This window comes from Gossypium raimondii, chromosome 6 (assembly GCF_025698545.1).
Source record: "Gossypium raimondii isolate GPD5lz chromosome 6, ASM2569854v1, whole genome shotgun sequence".
NCBI lineage: Eukaryota > Viridiplantae > Streptophyta > Magnoliopsida > Malvales > Malvaceae > Gossypium > Gossypium raimondii.
Genome location: NC_068570.1, coordinates 37,611,386 through 37,633,779, shown reverse-complemented (window position 1 = coordinate 37,633,779; position 22,394 = coordinate 37,611,386).

The following is a 22,394-nucleotide window of genomic DNA, read 5'->3' as shown; positions in this document are numbered from 1 at the left end:
TTTTAGTTTAAGCATTATGTTAATAATATTTTATAATATTTAAAACCGGTTCATATATGAAAATATTGGCTGGGCATCAATAAAACTCAAATTTAACAGCTAGACATGAAAACGATCCAAATTAGATAAATCTTACCATTGGAATAAATGGTCTCTACATCTAGGGAAGATTTTGAAAGTACACAATTGCTAATGGAAATTCCAAGTAGGTGTCAGGTTTGGTAGGGTTAAATTGCTTGCACACTACTTTCAAGCTTATTAAACTTATCAAAACTATCTTTTCTAAAGGACCATAAAAAATTGAAAACAAAACTAGAGTAATTATGAAAAGCTACAAGCATGACACACAAAAGTAAAGAAAAAACTTCTCCACGGATTCAAATAAGGCCTAAAACATATGTGAATCGACATAAACATAAACAAATAAATCTCACTCCAATCCTGCTTTGATACGAGAAATTTATTGCAATTGGAGATTTAGATTTAATAGAGCGAAATCAATCTAAATAACCAAACATATCAAGAAATTTGCAAGAGAACAAAAAATACTAATCAAAAATTTTATTTATTTCATATCTTTATACTTTCATATACACATACTTTGATTTGAGTACTGCTCATGGGTTGAATTCAGGTGGGCTTATGCAAGGTATTTAAATTATTTGTCAAGCCTCAGCTTGGCTTGAAAAATTAGTTTATTTTTTTTGCCAAAATCCAATCTGATTAAAAAAAAAAAAGCAAACTTGGGTCTGACCAGATCCGTTCATATTTTATTTTTGAGATTAATTTTATTTAAAATTAATTTTTAATAAATATAATACACTAAATGCACTAACAAAATACTAAAATAAAAGTTTTCTAACACATTAAAAATACATTAAAAAGTATTTATATTAAAAAACTACCATAAATATAATAAATGTTTTATTATATTAAAAACATAAATAAATATAATAAATATTTTATTGTATTAAATATAAATTTTAAAATGTTATTGGATTAGTGATTTAATATAAATATAAATATATAAAATTATTATTTAACATATATAATTAAGAAAATATTGTTTTATAACATAATATTCGGACTGAGTCGAACTCGGATTAAAAAAATCTTACCCAAATCCCGACCCCATATAGAAAATGAACCTTAAATTTTACACAAACTCATTTTTTAAACATTATATTTTATCCAAACTTTTCCATTTTTGAGATGGATTTCCGGCCTCATTGAGCGTAGAAGCCCGTTAGCAAGTTTAGTATCGACTCTTATTTCTAGATTTTGACTCTTGCTCTTAGACAAAAGTACTTTTGTACTTACAGTTACAAATTTGATCTATTATTTACTTAGAAATTTTGCTATTCACTTAGGATCAACCTATTGGTAGAACTGGATACCAACTTGCATGAATTGCTATAGCATTGGTTTGCTCTACATTTGCAGCATGTTTGGTTGGGGGGAATAGGAATACATTCCCCCCAATTCGGTGGGCCCACCACCAAACTAACATTTGGTTGGCTATAATACCATTACAGCCTAAATCCATTCAGGCTCTATTACATGAAAAGGCTGTAATAGCCATTCCTTGCCTTCAGATCTGATTAACTATTCCATCCGCCTGTTCCGATTTTCTTTTTCCCATTTTCCAATTGTTTTCCTCAGCTTGATCTTCTCCTTCTGTAACTTTCTTTCCAACCATCTTTATGTTTCCCTTTTTTTTCATTGATTGCAAAGGAGACCTAGATATTCAGGTAATTTATTTTTTCCTTTTTTTATGATTTTTTTTCTTTAACGTTTGGGTACTTAGAAACTGAAGCAAAGGCAAAGAAAATGGAGAAAAAGATGACAAAAAAATGTTACTGGAAATGTTAGAAGTGTTTCTTTTCTTCATTTTATCAGGAACGAAATTTTTAACTCTTTACTTAAAACCCATTTCTTGGGTTTCTTTATTTTTTCAGGGTTATTTCATTTGGGTTTCTAATAAGAAGAAATTTTTGAGGTAATATGCTTTGTACCCTTTTACTTCTACTTCTTGCATGTGATCTTTGTTGAGACAGTTATGCATGTCTATGGTCTTGCATTTTCTTTGTCCATCTTGCCGAAGTAGAGAGTTCCTTGTGTAGTTGACCTTTATCAAGGTGAGTCTTTTCACATTCCATATATAAGAGGAAAAAAATCACCTAATTTCTTTGCTGTTACTTGGCATGATGACTTTGTGAAGTTAGGTGGCTAAAATTTCTTGTTTTTGGCTGTTGATTCTCATCATTATGGTTCTGGCTACTAGTTCAATAACAGAAAAAGCATAATATATATTATTAACATAAATATAGCTACTATCTTATTATCGTCCATGCCTATGTTACTTGAACTTAAGTGTGAGTATTGGTATGCGTCCAACACGGATGGGTATGTTTAATTTTTTTTTATTTTTTAAAGTTTGGGGGGGTTTCATATATCCACAGACTCTTGTCTATAAATGAGTTATACATAGGTGTTGTAGAGGGATATTTTAAGAAAAATGAAGAGAGGGAATAATGCAGGTCTATGCTTCATGGGTTTGAAATGGTTAGTTTTTGAGTCCCCTTCAAATTAGGATAGTCTATATTACTAAATGAATTGTGGTTTTATTGATTTTGTTAGTTGGTGAATGGAAATGACAAAAAATCTTTCTTATAAATAATGTGTAGTTACTGTATTACTCGCTTTTTTTTTGGAATTAAGCTTAATTGACTGAACTTGCTATTTTGAACAACCACTTCCTTTCGTGATATGTACTGTGTGCTGGAATTTTGCTTTCTTTTATCATTTGGAGCTTTAATATTTTAACACAAGTGATGTCAACTTCTTGTCTTGATAACATATTTATTATTTACTGATGCAGGTGGACAGACAAGTATCAAGTAACTTTCACAAACATGTATTATTTTTATATTCCTTCATTATTTACTAATATTCTCCTGGCTAGTGGCAACTTCGATTAATCTTTTAAGCCTTTGTAAAGTTTGAAGTTTTAAGTATGAAATTGCTGAACTGAATATGCTTAAATTTGTTGAGGAGATGGACTGCTACTGATTGAAATAATAGGGAACTATGAGAGGTTAAATGCCAACTTTGGCCTCTGTCCAAATGCTTGACTTTCAGGATTTAATTTCCCTCTTTAAAGATGTTTTAAACTTGCTAAAAATGCAACAATAGCATATGTTATTTAATTAGTTAAATAAATGATACTAAGTTCTTTACCTTTTCTTCCTTGGTTGTTTTGTTGCATCTTTATGCTGGTATGAGTGATGGAATTAAGTGAAATTTTAGTGAAATTTCTAGTTGTCGAGGGAGCTGCTGAAGCATGCAGTTTGCATGCATGCTGTCTAATTTCTTACCAATTTAGGTGGTCTAATCGATGGTTGTATATTGTTGTCCAATTAATAATTAAAGATCATCCAAGTGATCAAGAAATTAAAATGATCTGAACAATGTGAAACTAAATTGTTAAATGTTAACTAATGATGTCCAAATGGATATGAATTTATGATGTTAGTAAGCTAAAAATTTAGGTGTTAAATGCTGCAATTTATGGTGTCTGAAAGTTGTGATTTATGATATTCGAACGATGTATTTTAAGTTGTTCGGATGTGTTAAAGAGTTGATTTAATATAATGCCTAATGGTTGTTTATTGTTGCTTAAAGCATGATGAAATAAACATGTTAGGCATAGTTTAATATATGCCTTGCTGATCCATTAGGTTGTCCAAAACAAGACAAAATTTTGTTGTCTTTAAGATGTTCGAATGTGGCTGTTCGAATGGTTCTTCAAATTTTCCAAATGCGTCTTTAAGGTGCTCAAAAATGTCATATTAATGTTGTCCATATATGATTTAATATTTTATCATTTGGAGCTTTAATATTTTAACACAAGTGATGTCAATTTCTTGTCTTGATAACATCTTTATTGTTTACTGATGCAGGTGGACAGACAAGTATCAGGTAACAGACATAAACAAATATCTCCACTGCAATGATGATACCATTACTCTTTTCTAGTAATACGGGAAAAACAATATATACATGTTAAACTACATTTACAATTCGGATTTGATCTTTTTACTTTAAACAAGAACATTTTGGTTATATTTAATTTTCGATATGTTTTGTTTTTGATATGTTTCATCTAAAACTATTTTAATCTTTTAATATATTATTAAACTATTTTTACTTTCAATATCTTTAACTTATGTTATATTTAATTTTGCTCTTTAAACAATGTTTAATTAAAAATTATAATTAACACTACAAAATTTATCTCAACAAACGAAGAAAAAAGAAAAGAAAGTAAAATGCTATAAACAAATTACATTATGGTAAGAATGTAATGTATATGTAGTTTTAGAAATCACCATTCAAGAAAATAAAGTAAAATGCTACAAACAAATTAGTAGGAGTATTGCCTTCGAAGTGTTAATTCAACAAACGTCAGAAATCACCATTCAAGAAAGAGCTCTAAATTTATATCCAACATTATGTGAAATAGAAGGTTTAATTGAGGATGAGTGCTATCGCGCATTGAGCAAAATTCCAGATCATCCAACACAAATGCTCATTTTCTTTAGTTTACCTTATTCTGTGCGATTGGAATGGGTCAGAAGATTTCTTGTTGAACATTAAAAATCATGGTTGTGTTGATGATATTTTGGTAACTTTTTTTGTTTGTAATATTTGGGATGGTATAATGACATGATATATGTCATTACAATGTTGTAACTTTTTGATGTTGTAAAATTTTATAACATATGGATTGTAACACCCATTACCCAAGACTGTTGCCGGAGTCGAGCACGAGGCATTATTTGACTTAACTTACTAGTTCGGAGCATAAAAACTTGTTTTTAGAATTAATTTCACTGTTCACAACAAAACTGTCCACCTGTGCAACTGTCACTAACTTAATTATAACTCGAGTTACAAAACTCAAAATTTAAATCCGTAAATTTTCTCTAAAACTAGACTCATATACCTTCTTTTCATAAAATTTTCAGAATTTTTAACTTATTCAATTAGTAAAGTTTATTCATTAAAGTCTCCCCTGTTTCACAGCTTGACAGTTCTGACCTCTTGGCACTAAAAATCAATTCTCTCATTGTACAGAATTCGGATAATGTTCTCGTTTATTTTTTTTGAAAATAGACTCATTTTATATTGTAAATATATAAATTTTATCCCATAATTATTTTTTTACAGTTTTTAATGATTTTCCAAATCCAGAACAGGGGAACTTGAAATTATTCTGACATTATCTCACAAAATTTATTATATCTCATGATTTTCAATTTCATTGCTTACACCATTTATTCTATGAGAAACTAGACTCAATAAGCTTTAATGTCATATTTTATTCATCTTCTAATTCGATTCTGAAAATTTTTGGTGATTTTTCAAAGTTAAACTACTGCTGCTGCCCAAAACTGTTTTAGTGTAAAATATTGATTACCAATTTGACCCTAAACTTTTAATATATGACAATTTCATCCCTAGGCTCGGAAAATGAAATTCTTGCAATTTAATCTATGATTTAAGCCTAAAATTCTCATACATATCAATAAAATCCCATGGATTCCACGAAATTTCAGAATTTTTCCACAATTTCAATACTTTTCAACTTAATCCCTAAAACATGTTTTCATCCAAAAGTCTTTAATAAAACACTTTTAAACATCCATTAACATATCAATTTCATCATCAAATAACAAAAATCATATGAACTTATCAATGGTACCTTCCTAAACTTTCAAAAAAAAATGAGAAACTAGTAGAATTCTAAGTTGGACGTAATTGTAAAAGTCTAAAAATATAAAAATTTCAAGGAAAAAGTAAGAATTACACTTACTTGAAGCTAAAATATGGAAGACCAGCTCTAAACCCTCTTCCATGGCTGTTTCCCACCGAAATTTCAAGAAGAAATGGTCATGAAATCCTTAAAATAAATTTTGGCCACATAAACTTTATTGTATTCCAATTTTGTCCTTAAATACATAAAAATCTTTGATTTTTTTAACGGTATGCCGTCTCAGCCACTTAAGTTGGTCCATTTACTCTTTTAGTCCTTTCTTATTTAATTTTTAAGCTATTTAATCACTTTAGCAAGTTTTGCATCTTTTCAATTTAGTCCTTTTAATTAATTGATTGCCGAAACGTTAAATTTTTCTGACGAAACTTTAACACTACCATATTGACACTCCGTAAATATTTATAAAAACATTTACGATTCTATTTATAACATCGAGGTCTCAATACCTCTTTTCCTCAATTTCTTGACTTAATAATTTTTCATGAAACACAAATTACTAATTTAAAAATCTCTTAAAATCATATTTGACTCGTAACTATTAAATAATAAAATTTACGAGCTTATTTTCTGAATTTGGTGGTCTCGTACCACTTTGTTTTCAACATTTCTAAAAATCGGGCTATTACATGGATTATGACATATAAACTAATGAAATCATGTAACTTTTGTTAATATATGAATATTATGTTTGGATGTGAAATATGATTCTCAAGTTATTTATTACTTCTAATTTTTTTATTGTAGAATAAATTTAATTATTTATTTCACTAATGATATTTTTAGCACATTAAATTTGTATTGCGTTTAAAAATAATAAAGTAGACTATGTATTATTTTATAGTATTATATATTATGATTTTAGTAAATTCATATAATAATAATTATATTAAGAATTTTATTAAATTATATATTATTTTATTAAATTATATTTAATAATAATTATGTTAAAATATGATTAAATTATTTATTATTTTTATTAATAATCTTATTAAAATTTAATAATAATAACAATAATCATCTACCTAAAAAAAATTCTGCTAAGGGTATTCTAGTCATTTTAGTTTTTTTCCTTATGCTATTACAACATCATTCTATTCAACCAAACATAAGAATACCATTACAGTTTTATTCCATTTTATTCAACCAAACAATTGAATTACTTACTACAGCTCTATTTCATTACAACTCTACTCAATTACAGCTCTATTTCATTACAGTGAACCAAACGTACTTTTAGAAGACCGCACCTACCAAGCCCGAGAAACGACTTGACCTCCCTCAATTCTGCTATTGATCTGACGCCCATCACAACTCCCTCCATTAGTTGAGATCTTCAGTGGCTAACCTTTCGACCAATAACCTCCTAGCAATGGTCTGCCTATCAACGAATTCTCAACACCTCTCTAGCCCTTTCTTCTTCCACATACAAGCCTATTCCTCTTAGTTTCCAGAAGCCTCGTAAGTAGTCTAAGTAGCCATCAAGCATTTTTCCTTTTGCTTCAACCTCTTGAGAAATGTAGTTTCTCTCTTAACAGCTTTTTGCCCTTCAACGCATTGCAGGGTTAAGATATGGGTAAGAACTATCTTCACCATTTTTCTGGGAGTGAGGTGATGGATAAACGATATAAAAGATAGACATAGATTTGATAGGATGGAGAATTTATAGGAAAAATGGTTCTAATTCCCGCCCAAATTTCAAATATTAAATTTAACTTCGGGTGAATTCATTATGCGATAATAACTTCGAAGTATATAAATATATATGGCAATTCAAATTAACAAAATAGTTAAAAGCTGAATAATCGAATTAATGGGTTATCCATACGAAACACCTGACGTTGATTTTATATGCTATGCTTAGCACGGGCTTTTCAAAATACTAGTATTTTTAAGTAAGTCACATATAGGGGTGAGCATTCGATCGAATCGAATCGAATCAAAAATTTTCGAGTTAATCGAGTTTTTGAATCTCATTTTATCATCCTAACTTTATTTGAAGTTTTCTCAAATCGAGTCGAGTGAGATGGAATTCGAATCGAATCGAATATATTTGTTCGAGTTAAATTTTAAAAAATAATTTCCATCTTAATCAGTTTTTTTATTAACTTTCATCACCTCATAATTTATTTATTAAATTTTTATATACTGGTTAGTTTCTTTGCTTGCTTAGTTGTTTCAATTATTTTCATATTCTTGTCACTATGTATTTTGGAATTAAAAATATATTAAATGTAAAAATATAAATTTTAATAAAATTTATTTTAAAAATAAAATGTGAAATTGATACCAATATAAAATTTTAACACGAATATTTTATGGCATAATTAATAATTCAATTTTAATATAAATATTCAATATGACTAAACAATTCAATAATATAAATAATACAAAATGTGAAATTTAATTTAATAATATAAATAGTAGATATATATAAAATTATTACTATTTATGTTTAGTGATGTTTTTTTTGGATAATTTTGATTTTTAATTTAAGAGTAAAGGGTGAGAAGTAAAATTTTAGGGGAAAAATAAAAAGTTTTGGAGAATAAAAGTTTGAGGGAAAATAAATAGGGGGAGTAAAATTTTGGAGGGAAAATATTAAAAAAAATTGGAGGGGGGAGGGTTTGGGGTAGATGAGAGGTGGAATGGGAAGGGAATAAAAGTTTTAGGGAAAAAGTGGGAGGGAGTAAACATTTTGGGGGAAAATAAAAGGTTTTGAGGGTTTTGGGGAGTAAAATTTTGAGAAAAAGTAAATGGGAGAGTAAAATTTTGGTGGGAAATGAATTTTGGGTAGATTGGGGGGTTGGGAGGGAAGGGGAGTAAAAGTTTTAGGGGGAAAGTAGGAAGGAGTAAAAGTTTTGAGGGAAAAGTAGAAAGGTTTGGGAGTTTGGGGTAAAAATGTAAAATATTACAATTTGATATTCGAATTATTCGAGTTATTCGAATTCGAAAACTCAACTCGATTCGAACTAGAAATTTGAAAAAAAAATTCGAGTTGATTCGAATAACTCGATTAACTCAAATAACTAGATTTGTTTAACTCGAAATTCGAATTTTTTTTTTTTGATTTTTTCGAGTCGAATCGAGTTTTGCTCACCCCTAGTCACATATGTTTCACATGAATATGCACATTTAATTGTTTTATTTTTAATAAAAATTTAATGTTATATAATTAATGTATTAAAATATATAAAATATTTTTAAAATTTGTATTTATCTTTTACACGTTGCATGTTCATGCTTTTGGGTCTTTAATCTTTATTGTTTTGATTATATTTTTGCCAAGGGAATTGTTGACTTCCTCTATCAGGCATATAGCATGCCTTATTTGCAGTGGCGGGGCCGGGTGCTCGCAATGCCTAGTACCTTAAAATAGAATTTTTTTTCTTTTAAGCTATTTATAATTTATAAATTTTTAAATTAGTAATGATAAAATTATACCTTGCCTCCCTTAAAATAATAAAAATTTGATTTAATCCTGTAAAAATTATAAATATATAGAGTATTAAAATGGTGAAATGACATATTTACTATTGTAAAAATATACAATTTAATTCCGGCCCCCCAAAAAAATTTGCTTGCTCCGTCGATGCTTATTTGTTGACATGTTTGATAAAATATTTTGCTGATTTGCTTGCATCCTTTTGAGGATCTTGTATAGTCAATTTCATGTTCATCTTTGGAGAAGAAATTGAATCAAGCAAGAATATTTTTAAATGATTCTTGTCTACTTACCTTATATATTGAGATATACAATACATAAAGACGTGAGCTAATTTTGTGATATTTTACATCTTTATATTAAGGATAATTGATTTGATAAGATTTGGACATATTAAAATAGATGAAATGTTACATTTTTTATGATGGATTCATACTGTAAACATGGAAGGGTTGTTCTACCTTAATAGAGGTTTTATTGTTGAGACAAGTTTTTTTTAAGTGGTTGTAAACATCATTAGACAATATAACTTGTCTTATTTGGAGTTGGAAACCATTTCAACCAAAATGAGTTAGGCTATGGCATAAATGATTTTATGGATGTGTGCTAGCTCATATTTGAAAATGTAACAGCTTGTTTTTCAGTGGTGTCAGAAACGGTGGTTTCAGGACCACAAATCCGACAAGTTCGTAAATATTAACTAATAATATTTGTTATGGTAATTTATGGTTTTAAAAAGGTTTTTGTTATGGTAATTTATGTGATATGAATGATTAATTAAATTTAAGTGGTAAGACCCTAAAGTCAAGTGGTTAGAAAATGAGGTATTGGGACCTCATTTCTATAAACCAAGCCGTAAATATTTTTATAAATATTTTGGAGTATTATTAAGTTAGCATTAAAGTTTCGTTAAGAAAATTTAATGTTTTGATAGTTCATTAATTAAAAGGACTAAATCGTAAAAGATGTAAAATTTGATCACTATTTGATTTGAGTGATTAAATAGCTTATGGATTAAAGGAAAAGGGACTTAAATGGTAATTAAACCATTTAAGAATTTAGTAGACGTTTTTGGGTAACTAAAAGCATGAAATTTGGATGATTTTTAATATGGTTAAAATAGTAATTTTATAATTAAATTAATTAAAATTAAAATAAAAGTTATTATCATCATTTTTCATGTCTTTTCACTGAAATTGAAAGAAGAAAAACTCCATGGAAGGGTTCAAGCTTCGGCTTTCTCTTTGAAGATGCATATCAAGATCGAGTGGAAAATTGAAGAGAATGAAAAATTATCAAAATGCCCTTATACTTTGACATTATTGCAATTTAGCCAGGTAAGTACGTATGAACTATTATCATCTCACTACAGGAGAACAGGTTTTTAGCGGTATTTTTTTTGGCCCTATAGCAACACTTATAAGCGCCGCTAAAACTAAAAGCACCGCAAAAAATGCCACTATAAATAACGCCGCTAAATTTTGCGGCGTTTATGTGGGAAAACGCCGCTATAGAACATGATCTTTTGGGGCGCTTCTCATAAAAATATCGCTAAAGAACATGATCTTTAGTGGTGCTTTTCTTACAAACCCTGATGTAGAACATGATCTTTAGTGGCACTTTTTTTACAAACACCGCAAAAGATCATGTTCTATAGCAGCGTTTGTAATAAAAGCGCCGCTAAAGATCATGTCCTTTAGCGGCATTTGTTGTAAAAGTGCCGCTAAAGACCATGCTTTATAGCTGCGTTTGTGAGAAAACGACACTAACTCTAGCAGATTTTACCAACCCATTTTATTTCATATTGAACTCGAATTTTCAACATATTTTCTTATAACATCAAATCCAACCAAAAACTTCAAATCTAAATGATACTATCACGAAAGAAATATGTATATGATATAAATTAATTAATGAAATAACAAAATATATTATATTCAAAAGTTATATTGTTAAGATATTTTCACAATAAGAAAACAAAAGTCTAAGATAGTGGATTCTGCGATTCGTTCTGCTAAAACATCTTCATCATATTTTGAAACTGTAGCTGGAGTTCATCATATTTTCTTGTTGCCTTTGCTTTTGTCGTTGGTGCCTCCATTTTAAGTTGTAGTTGGAGTTCATCATATTTTCTTTAAGCCTCTACTTCTCTCGATGCTGCCTCCACTTTAAGTTGAACAATTTGCTCAACTGTGCTCACTTGCATCTAAGCCATTTGATCTTTTAACCTCAGAACTTCAGCTTGAGCCTGATTCACCGAAGGCATGTATTGTTATGAGCTGGATCCAATATATTGGGTTGGGTTAACAAAAGATCCTTGAAATCAAACCCAACCATACCTTTCAAGACCTAAAACTTCAGTAATAATTCGGTTATCAATGTTGTCCAAATTAAAAGAACTATCACTTGAAGCGATCGCTCCATACTCTGCCTTTTCATCTTTTAGTTTCTTCTAATAAATCAATCAAGGAGTTAGAAACGAAATATATAATAAAACAAATGCAACATAACTTTGCATTATTTGCATTACAAACGACAAATTAAATCATTATAATTAAACATGATAAATATTTAAAATAATTCAAATTTTATTAAGTAAATATACCATAATTTCTTCATCTTCAGTAGTCATAGGAGATCCATATTTCTTTTTATGTGTAATGTCAAAAAGCTGAAGGCGTCCAACTTTTTGACCAGACGACAGTTCCTACAATATAGTAGGAAAAATATTATTTAATTTAGTAGAAAGTAATTAATATTTGACACAATAAATTCAAAATACATCGTCATCAGCTACACAAGAAAAACTTTTCGACCTAGCTGTGTGTGTAAATTTTTGTTTTTGCCTACTTGTAGTTTCAACTCGTTCATGATCCTACATTATGAAATTATTATTACGTATATGGTAAATACTATAAACCAAAATAATTATAAGAGTTTGGAAGTACGTAATACCTCTCCTTTCTTTGAATTCCAAAATCTAACTCCATCTTCCCATTAGTACCTCAGCATTCCCAGTGGGACATTTCGCAATTTCTCTTCGATGCTTATATTTTTCTTAAAATATTCCTTCTTTAAAGTACTTTTATGGTCTCTCAATTTCTTGCCTAATGCTTTCTTCACATAATTATCCGAGACCTCTAAAGCAAATCCCTCTAGCAAATAACATAAGTTTAGAAAGTAAATATAAATGAAACTTAAACCAAAGTAATATAAATGAAACTTAAACCAAAGTATTATAAATTACATTCACATTATTACCTTAATATTATCGAGGGCTTGATTTTTGTTACTATCAGGCATATGATGCCATGACTCATAGTTGATGAGCCACAGATTGGCATTTCGTGCTATAATGCCCAAGTATCCTACTAAAAGTCGAGCTTTTGGTCCAATAGGTTGACCATGACTGTTTTTAGATACTTTGACATGCTCCACAGAATTTAGATCGTATAAATCTTTTAATAGCGTACATCCTTGAGTTTTGCGCCTCCCACCACTTTCAGTTAAAAAAATGGATATGATAATATAAAAATTTGAAACAAAAATTAATAATAAAGTCAATATGCATGTAACTTAAAGTTAACATTACTTTGAATTTCTACAGGTTCGTCAACTATATTCGGAACATTCGAAGATCTAATAGCAATCTTCAGAATTTAAAGGATTTTGAATAATACTTAGATCTCACAATCTTCTTCTAGGCATATTATCGCAATACACATAAAATAGTTGAAATATTAGTAACTAATTACAACAATAATAGTACATATAAAATAGTTGAAATATTTAACAAAATCAAGATTTAAATTATAATATTACATATAATTAAAAAATTATAAAATCTTACTACATCATGATTCGTAAATGTCTTCATCCACATCCTGGCGAACCTATTGAAATTGTGTACTAGTATTAGGGATAGTTTCATTTAAGTTTTGTTCTGGAAAAGACAAAGTTTCTGATCTTTCGTCGATGTCATCTCTGCTTCAATTGCCCATGTCAAACAAGTCTCTAGGGGTGTTTAGAGTACAACGTACCAACCCTCATCAGTTGGATCTTTCGAGTAAAAAACTTATTTGACTCGAGAAGAAAATACATATGGCTCGTCTGTCCATTATTGTCCAGTGTGAATTAATCGAGAGAAGTTCACCATTGTAAAACCAAATTAATCTTTTTGAATTCCGTGATCAGTGTTAACATCAGCCTAATCACATCGAAATAAGACAACCTTCCATTTGCCATAGTAATCCAACTCAATAATGTCCGTAAGAAGTCCATAATACTCCATATTTCTCTCAACAGGATTATTGTCCCTAACACTAGCAAAACTTGTAATTGAAGAATTAACTACTATTCCATAATTTTAAGTCCTCCTCAATCTTTCGTGAGATTTTGTATGAAACCTGAATCCATTAATCAGGAAGGCATCTTTTTACTACTCTATTCAGACCTTAGAAAAGCCATTTAACTTCTTCATTGATGTCCTTTCCACTCCAAACCTTTTGAATTAAAAGTAAATTGATTAATTATAATGTTATACGAAAACATTATTATTTGTCATTGAAAGCTTCAGTTGCATGTATTCTGCCCTAACCATTCATGAAAAGATTCTGTGAATAACTTAAGAACCTCTCCATATTGTAATCTTCAGGAGCATGAACGAGATCTCAAGACTTGTTTGTACTCATTATGTTAAAAATGGGATTACTTGGTTAGAAGATAAACAAATGAAAAATATGAATATTTATAAAATTCTAAAAATTACTTGCGTAATGGTTCAATTGAATCGTGGTGAAAAAGAACATATCGATGTGCTTGTACCCAAGATCTATCATCTAAGTGTGCAATTTCAACTTTACTGATTGGTTGTCTATAACTTCGAAATAGATAAGTTTCAGCTAAGTTATGATTAGTGAGCCCAACATTTCTACTTGATCTATTCAGTCTTATTTCAACATCTTCTAAATATCTAGAGCAGAAAGTCATACACTCCTCTGCTAAGTAACCTTCAGCAATTGTTCCTTCTCGATAACACTTATTAAGACAATAAGACTTCAATTTACATAGAAACCTAAACATGATATACAACATTATCAAAACTTGTAATTAAAGGTATATTCATGAATGAATGAAAACTTTGCAAATAAAGTAGCACCTCTCTATAGGATACATCCACTAATAGAAAACAGGTCCACCAAGTTTTGCTTCATGAAGGAGATGGATTAGCAAGTGCGCCATAATAGTGAATAACGAATGTGAAAAGATCTTCTCCATGTTGCATAGAGTCAAGGCGACTCGATCTTGTACTTTCTCAAGTTCTTAAACAATCAAAACTTTTTCACAAATAGCTTTCATTGTTAGAGTATGCCCAAAGATCAATCATGAGATGGTTATAATAACGTACTTGATTTATCATGTTTATTAATATAAGGCGTTACCATTATTATTTCAGTTTCTTTTCTGTGTGTATAAATAAACTGTTTTATAATAATGTCCTGAGAATAATATGATTATTCTTAAAAGATCCTTAGTCAAGTATTATTGTTGGATAGGACAACGATAATGCATTAAGACTAACATGCAGTTGATTGATGATAAAGAGTTGTCATTGATATGGAATGTCAGAATCGATGCATGAATATGTGTGTTAGAGAACAACATATTGGACTCACCCATTATGAGTATGTTTCTTGGATTATTATGTAATTGTCACGACATTACTCATAGTGATTAATATGTATAAGATCCTCAGACTTAAGATCATCATAATCCCAACATCTTGAGTAGTATATCTTGATACAGTCAAACGTACACCATAACTAGTTGTTCTATAAAGGCTGATGTTGGATATACCACAATCGATGTAGAGGGATATGGTTGGTCGATATAGAATAAGTCCCTCCTACGTAATGGGAGTAGTATCTTGGGCCACTTGATTAAGTGAGACTAGAAATGCATGGCCATGCTCAAATAAGTTGATATGAGATGTCATACTTATTTGTATATTGTAGTCTGCTTAAGATATCAAGGAACATGGAATGGACTATGCAAGTGTGACTATTCCATGACTTGTGTCCAATCCAGAGATAAAGGACTTAAGGATTATTGCATAAAAGGTTAATCATAAAAAGGTTATTTCGAATCATGATCTCTTGTGACTTAGGTAGCAATGATGCATTGCTAGATGCCACTCATTGTTTGTAACATTAGAATCGTTCTAGTATTACTGCTAACGTTACAGGAACCTACAAGGTCACACCCTATAGTTGAAATGAACGGAATAAACCATAGTTGGTATTGTTTTTTGAAGTCGCTTGAATTAAATTAATTATAGAATTAATTTAATTCGGTAATCAAATTTCAACACATTATGTACAAGGTTGTTGTATGCATAATGAGGACATGAATTTGGTTAGCATATGAATTCAAATAAATATATGGTTTATCAAATTATATTATAATTAATGTAATTATAATTTTGGTTTAAAATATTATTATATTTATTTAATTCCTAAAACCCTAAAAATAAAAGATTTATAAGGATCTCGTTTTTCCTTTGCTTGGGTCTAGCAGCCGTCAAAGAAAAAAAACACTTTCAAAACTGTGTTGGGGATTTCTTCCGTTCGTAGCCAACTGGGTGGATTACGTAGAGGTCGGAGTCTCGATAGATTGCGGCTTGGTTCGACTGTAGATCAGACTACACGTTGTTGGGAAGTTGCGGTCTAATCAGAATAAACATTAGGTAATTTCGTAACCTTTTTCACCCCGATTCGTTCCTCACACATGGATCTGTGGTTAGGGTCGCCGATTTTTAAATTTTTCCGCTGCGCCGTAGGGGTGCCGGCGATCCAACTATATTGGATCGTTCAATTATACAAGACGTCACATTTTTTGACATACAACACCGTAAAGCAACTAGCAGTAAATTTTTCATCAAGATGTGATAATCATATGATTTTAGGGAATATAGTCTTCGATCTTTAAGACTCACACATCGAGATATATTTGATGCATATGCATCTGGGACCTTTATATCCTTCAACACTGTGCAAAACACATTTTTTTCTTTCTTTGAAATTGCAAAAATAGAAAACAACAACTGAGATTTTCCATTTGGAAGTAATTAGGGATGAAGATCATGTCGAATTCCCATGTCAACTAGATCAAGTCGACTCTTAAGATTGCCTTTCGATTTTCTATCAACATTGAGAATTATCCCGATGATGATCTCGCAAACATTCTTTTCAATATGCATGACATCAAGATTGTGTCACAAAATGTGATGCTCCAAATAAGGCAACTAAAAAAATATTTTTTTTCACTAGTCTAGCTCATTAGGATCATCCTCTTCATCAGATTCATTATCACTCTGTCGGTCAACATCGCCAACATATGCCTCCCTCGGTCTTCTCTTTGTTTCCGTGTTGGGTGGTTGATTCATCTTTCCATATCTGAAATTGATTTCTTTTAACATGAATAAGATTTCAAATCCAACGGTCTGCTCAAAAGCTTCTCTGAACTCTTCAGTACCATCAAATAGAGTCATCTGAAATCTAAATCTATCATTTTCATCAAACCACTAACGATGCCCCATATAAGAGAACTTCTTCCCATTATATAACCACTTCAAACATGTTTGCGCAGCACAACAAGGACAAGCATAACGTCCTTTGGTACTCCAACCAGATAAATTGACATAAGCTGGGAAATCATTAATAGTCCACAACAAAACTGCACGTAAATAAAAGTTCTCCTTTCTCAAGACATCATATGTTTCAACACTCACCCATAATTGTTTCAACTCTTCAATAAGTGGCTGCATATAAATGTCAATATCATTCCCGAGACCTTTCTTTCCAAGGATAATCATAGATAAGATAAAAGAAGATTGCTTCATGCAAATCCATGGAGGCAAATGGTAAGGAACAAGCACTACAGGCCAAGTATTGTATGAAGTACTCATGATTTTAAAAGGATTAAATCCATCAGATGCTAGCTCAAGCCTCACATTTCGAGGATCACTTGTAAAGCTTGGAAATTTACTATCAAATGATTTCCAAGCTAAAGAATCCGTAGGATGCCTTAATAATCCATCATCGGTTCAATGATCATGATGCCACCTCATAGACTCAGCTGTCTTTGACAACATGAAAAGCCTTTGAAGCCTTGGTATTAGTAGAAAATATAGCAAAATCTTTACTGGATTTTTTCTTTACTATGCCTCACATTCATCCTTATTCACATCTCCTGCATTCCTATTCATCCAATGAGATTTAACGCAAACATTACAAGACTATTGGTTTTTTCGACCACCCCAATAGAACATACAGTCATTTAGGCAACTATGAATTTTGTCATACCCAAAGCCTAAATCCTTTATCAGTTTCTTCATATTTTTGCATGAATGAGGAATTTTTGCACATGGAACATATCTCTCAAAAACTATAGCAACAACGTAAAAGAGTTTTCGGTCTACCCTCCTAAACATTTTAAGTGAAAGAGACGAATGTAGAAAGACAATTTTGAAAATTTCGATCCCTCATAACATTCTTCATTCATTTCATTAAGTAACTTGTAAAACTTTGCCACTTCTCCATTTGGCTCTTGAGCAGATGTACTTCTTCCCGTTTCGGTAAAAGTATTTCCACCAATACCACAATCATTGGATGCAAAAAATTTAGGTGGAAACAATTGCAAACCATGACTATATGCATATTAAATGCATCCAGCAACACACCTTCCATGTCATCTTCTCTAACAGACTGATGGTGAGCATTATGAGGATAAGCTGGATTAATTGTTGAAGAGGTTCTACGAAGTGTACACTCTCCATGAAAAATCTATTTTTTATACCCCCGAATAAAGCCATCAACAATTAGATGTTCGTAGACAACTTCACGAATATGCCAATTGATGTTGCCACAATTCTTACACGGGCAAGAATCATATTCTCTTGGCTTGCATTTTGAAATGCAAAATTTAGAAAAGTTTGTATTCCATTTCGATAGTCGTTGCTTACCCTTGACAAATCCATCCAACTCTTATCAATTTCGTAGTTCTTGAAGTCTAAAGTTGACAATAAATTACGATTACTTAAGTGTTCTTAATAAATTTAAATCATGTCATTGTACTAAAATATATAATATAAATCATTAAAAACAGGTGATGTCATGCCTATTATTATAACACTGCTTTTTCTTCTTCACCAACAACTCCATTTGATTTCAGGCTAAAAGAAAGAAATATATTTAAGAATCTAATACATTGTTGTTGCCCAAAAGACGTTAAGTTTTTTATAAATATCTCATTTCCACCAAATTCTAAATTTTTTATAAAGCAATAATATTATACTTGTATTAAATTAATGTAATATCTTATATTTATATGGAATTACACTTTCATTATAATTTAAAGTTTATAAATAAGTAATATCTTATTATTTAATGACTTATTAACTAAAATACAAAATCATTATTATTATATTAAAAATACAAGAAATTAGATAAATATTGAATTATACTTTATGTTCATATTATATTACACAACTACTGTAATTTGAACTATTATTTCTATGAACACTAAATAAAAATTTAAATAGATAAAGATTGATTTGTACTTTATATTCATCTTAAATTGTAATTTAAACCATTTAAATTTATAGGTAAGTAATGTCTTATTATTTTTCACTTAAATTTGAAAAATTAAATTTGTAATTATACTAGTCATTTAAAAAGATTGAATTACGATTTTATTATAATTTTAAATACCAGAAAAATAATATCTTATTATCTTAAATTACATCTCAACATAAAATATATTATTTATATTAAAAGCAAATAGAAAATTTGAATACATCAAGTCTTATAAAATATTGAATTACATCAATCATATTGAGTTATATTCAATGTAATTTAAAATTATTATATTTCAACTAATTATAAATATCGCTAATATTTAAGGTAATGTTTTATTATAGAGGAATTTCATGGAATTTTTTTAAATCAGCGGTTGAAGTTGAAAGACAGAAATGAATAGATTGCAATCGTTTGATCAAGCCACACTAGAAACTAGAAAAAAATAAACCGGTGACTTGAAACCTATCAAATTTATTATGGATACATTATTTTTCTCTCGAAATTAGTTTATACTATTTTATATTCATGTTTGATTACACGCTGCAATATAAATTGTTCATATTTATAATTAAACAATTTTATTAGTATAAATTGTCTTTTGGTTAGTCAAAGTGGATATTATTCTGTTAAAATTAAACATTTGAAGATAGAGTCCAATAAATATTGAAGTTCATATTATATTTGTCTTCAATTATATTTTCATTATAATTTACAATATTATTTTTATAATTATATTAAAGTTAAAAATTGAATAGACAAACTCCAACTAATATTGATTACACTTTATCTTCATCTTGAGATACACCTTCATTATAATTTAAAGTATTAAAATTTACAAATAAGTAATAATTTATTATAAAAATATTTTAATTATTCTTTATTATATAAATACACCAACATAGAGTAACAAACAGAATATCAAGTTTTCCAGTCTGAATTCATAAACTATTTCATAAATAGAATAATAAACAAAATATTTTAATTATTTTCTAATAAAATTTCCTAATAAAATTTCTGCCTTCCATTTATGCAACAATCAGAAGTACATAATGAATTCCTAGAGGTTAAAGTTGTGGACACGAACAATCAAAAGATGAACTCTAATGCATTCATATCACCAAGCATTATGCTTCTATTTTTCAATATCAAGTTGTAACTAAACTGTGATGAGGGTGACAGATAGAGGTGGACATAGCAAGTTGAAACTTGTTACAATACGGGAAATGCTGAAAAATTAGGCCGAGAAATTAAAAAGGATAGCGCACCTTGGCAAAGAAGATTATGTTTGGTGGGTGGAGAGGGGAACACCTGCGACCTGCACTAGGACAATGTTATCTGCCCACTAATGCTGGTAACTACGTATCTCCAAACCCAAACTTTAATGTTTCCCCAAACCAAAACCTTGCAAGAAAACAAATTAACATTCATAAACCCATTATAGTAGATACACACACCAAGTGTTAGCAAATATTTACCTAAACTAGCTTGCAAATAGAAAACAAAAAATCATGAAGCTTCCTCAACTGCTAAAAAATTTCCTAAACATCGAAATTACTAAACCTTCATTAGTACCACATCTTAAAATTGGTGTGATAAAAACTCAAATTATAAGATAATTTTTAAACTTGGAAGCATTTGAGTAGAAGACATCAGCAACAACAACACACATCGCTAGATTGGGTTATTATGTGTTATATCATATAATTAGAAGATTACTATTTACACATATCTTTATCGAAACTCTCATGTTTAAATAAAATTTTATTATTTTGTTTCCAAAAATGAATTTTATAAGTGAATATCTCATTAACTAGTATATCAATCACAAAAATTGGAATGGTTATATGTTAGAATGATTTTCGTCCATCCCTCACCAAAATTCAAGTTGCAGGGCATGCCAATTAGTCTTTAGACTTCAACTCATATAGGAAATCGTTTACCTTTCACATAAATTCTTCCAAAACAAAATATATATTTAGGGTAGATTAATATTTTCTATATTCGTATTTTGTTAATATATATATATATATAGGAAATTGTTTTCCTTTCACACAAATTCTTCCAAAACAAATGCTTATGTTCTTAAAAAGAAATAGTGCTACTAAATAATTTAGTTAACCAAGCACTTATGTTCCTATTACCCCAAATTTCTAAGCACCCAACTAAAAATGATCAAATTTTTAATTTTGAAAATGAACTAAACCTACAAGTATGGTACAAGACTAATACTAAAAATTAATCAAATGGATTTATCTGCTATCTCAATCATATATTGTGCTCTTCTAAAAAAAGAAAAACAGAAACCATGCATAAATAGATTACTGCACATTAATCATATGTCAGTCCATTCCTCAATATCTAACAATCATATACCAATGCATGAACAAAGTCAGGTCGGGATATACTTCAAAAAATACTTCAAAGAACAAAGAGATTTGAGCTTCTCCTAATCAATTACACTTCAAAAAATAACCCAATAAAACCCTAAAAAAATTCAGTCCCAACTCGTAAAATTCAACAACCCAATAACATTATCCGAAATTAAAAAAATAGATATAGAAACATATAGAATGAAATGAAAAATTACCAGATTATTTGCACAAATTGGGAGGAATTTTTGGAGAAAGCAAAGAGAACGACAAGTTGTTTATATAGAAGAGATGTTTTTCGTGTGGTGTTTATGCAAAAGAGAAAAGGGTTAGGATTTGAAAGATGAGAAAAAAATTTAACAAAAAAATAAAAATAAAAATAAAAACTTATACGGCGATACAGCAGAGGATTGTCGACGGTGATCCAGTAGAGGATTGTCAACGACAATGTGGCAGAGGATTGTCGATGGCAATGCAGTAGAGGACTAAGGGATTTGATTTTGGATTTAGGGATTTAATTTGGGGAAAAAATAAGGGATTTGGGGAAATGATTAATTTGGAGAAAAAAACTAAAGGATTTCGCAAAACTGGGGAAAAACGAAGGCTACCAAAATGGCACCGTTTCAATAAAAATAAAAGGATATTCGTAGCATTTATGGGTAAAACGCAGCTATTATTTTACCTTTAGCAGCATTTATGAAAAAACGCCGCTATTGCTTTACCTTTTGCAGCATTTATGAGAAAAACACCGCTCTAGGTTTAACCTTTTGCGACATTTTTCTCATAAACATTGCTATTGCTTTACTTATTGTTGTGTTTTTTGATTAACGCCACCAATGGTATAACTTTACGGCGTTTTTGATCCAAACGCCGCTAAAAGCATAATTTGCTATGTCTAATGGTTGATTAAATTGAATGTATAATGTATGATTTTATTGAAGATGAATCAATATATATATTATTATGCAAATTATCATGTCATGAAACGATGTAAATCCAACCACGTACGACGATTATCGAGCCCTATTTGAACTTTAAGAATTTGTAGGATACAAATGACATGTCATTAGGGTCTACATGTTTTGGGTGCTGGTCTTGAATGTCCT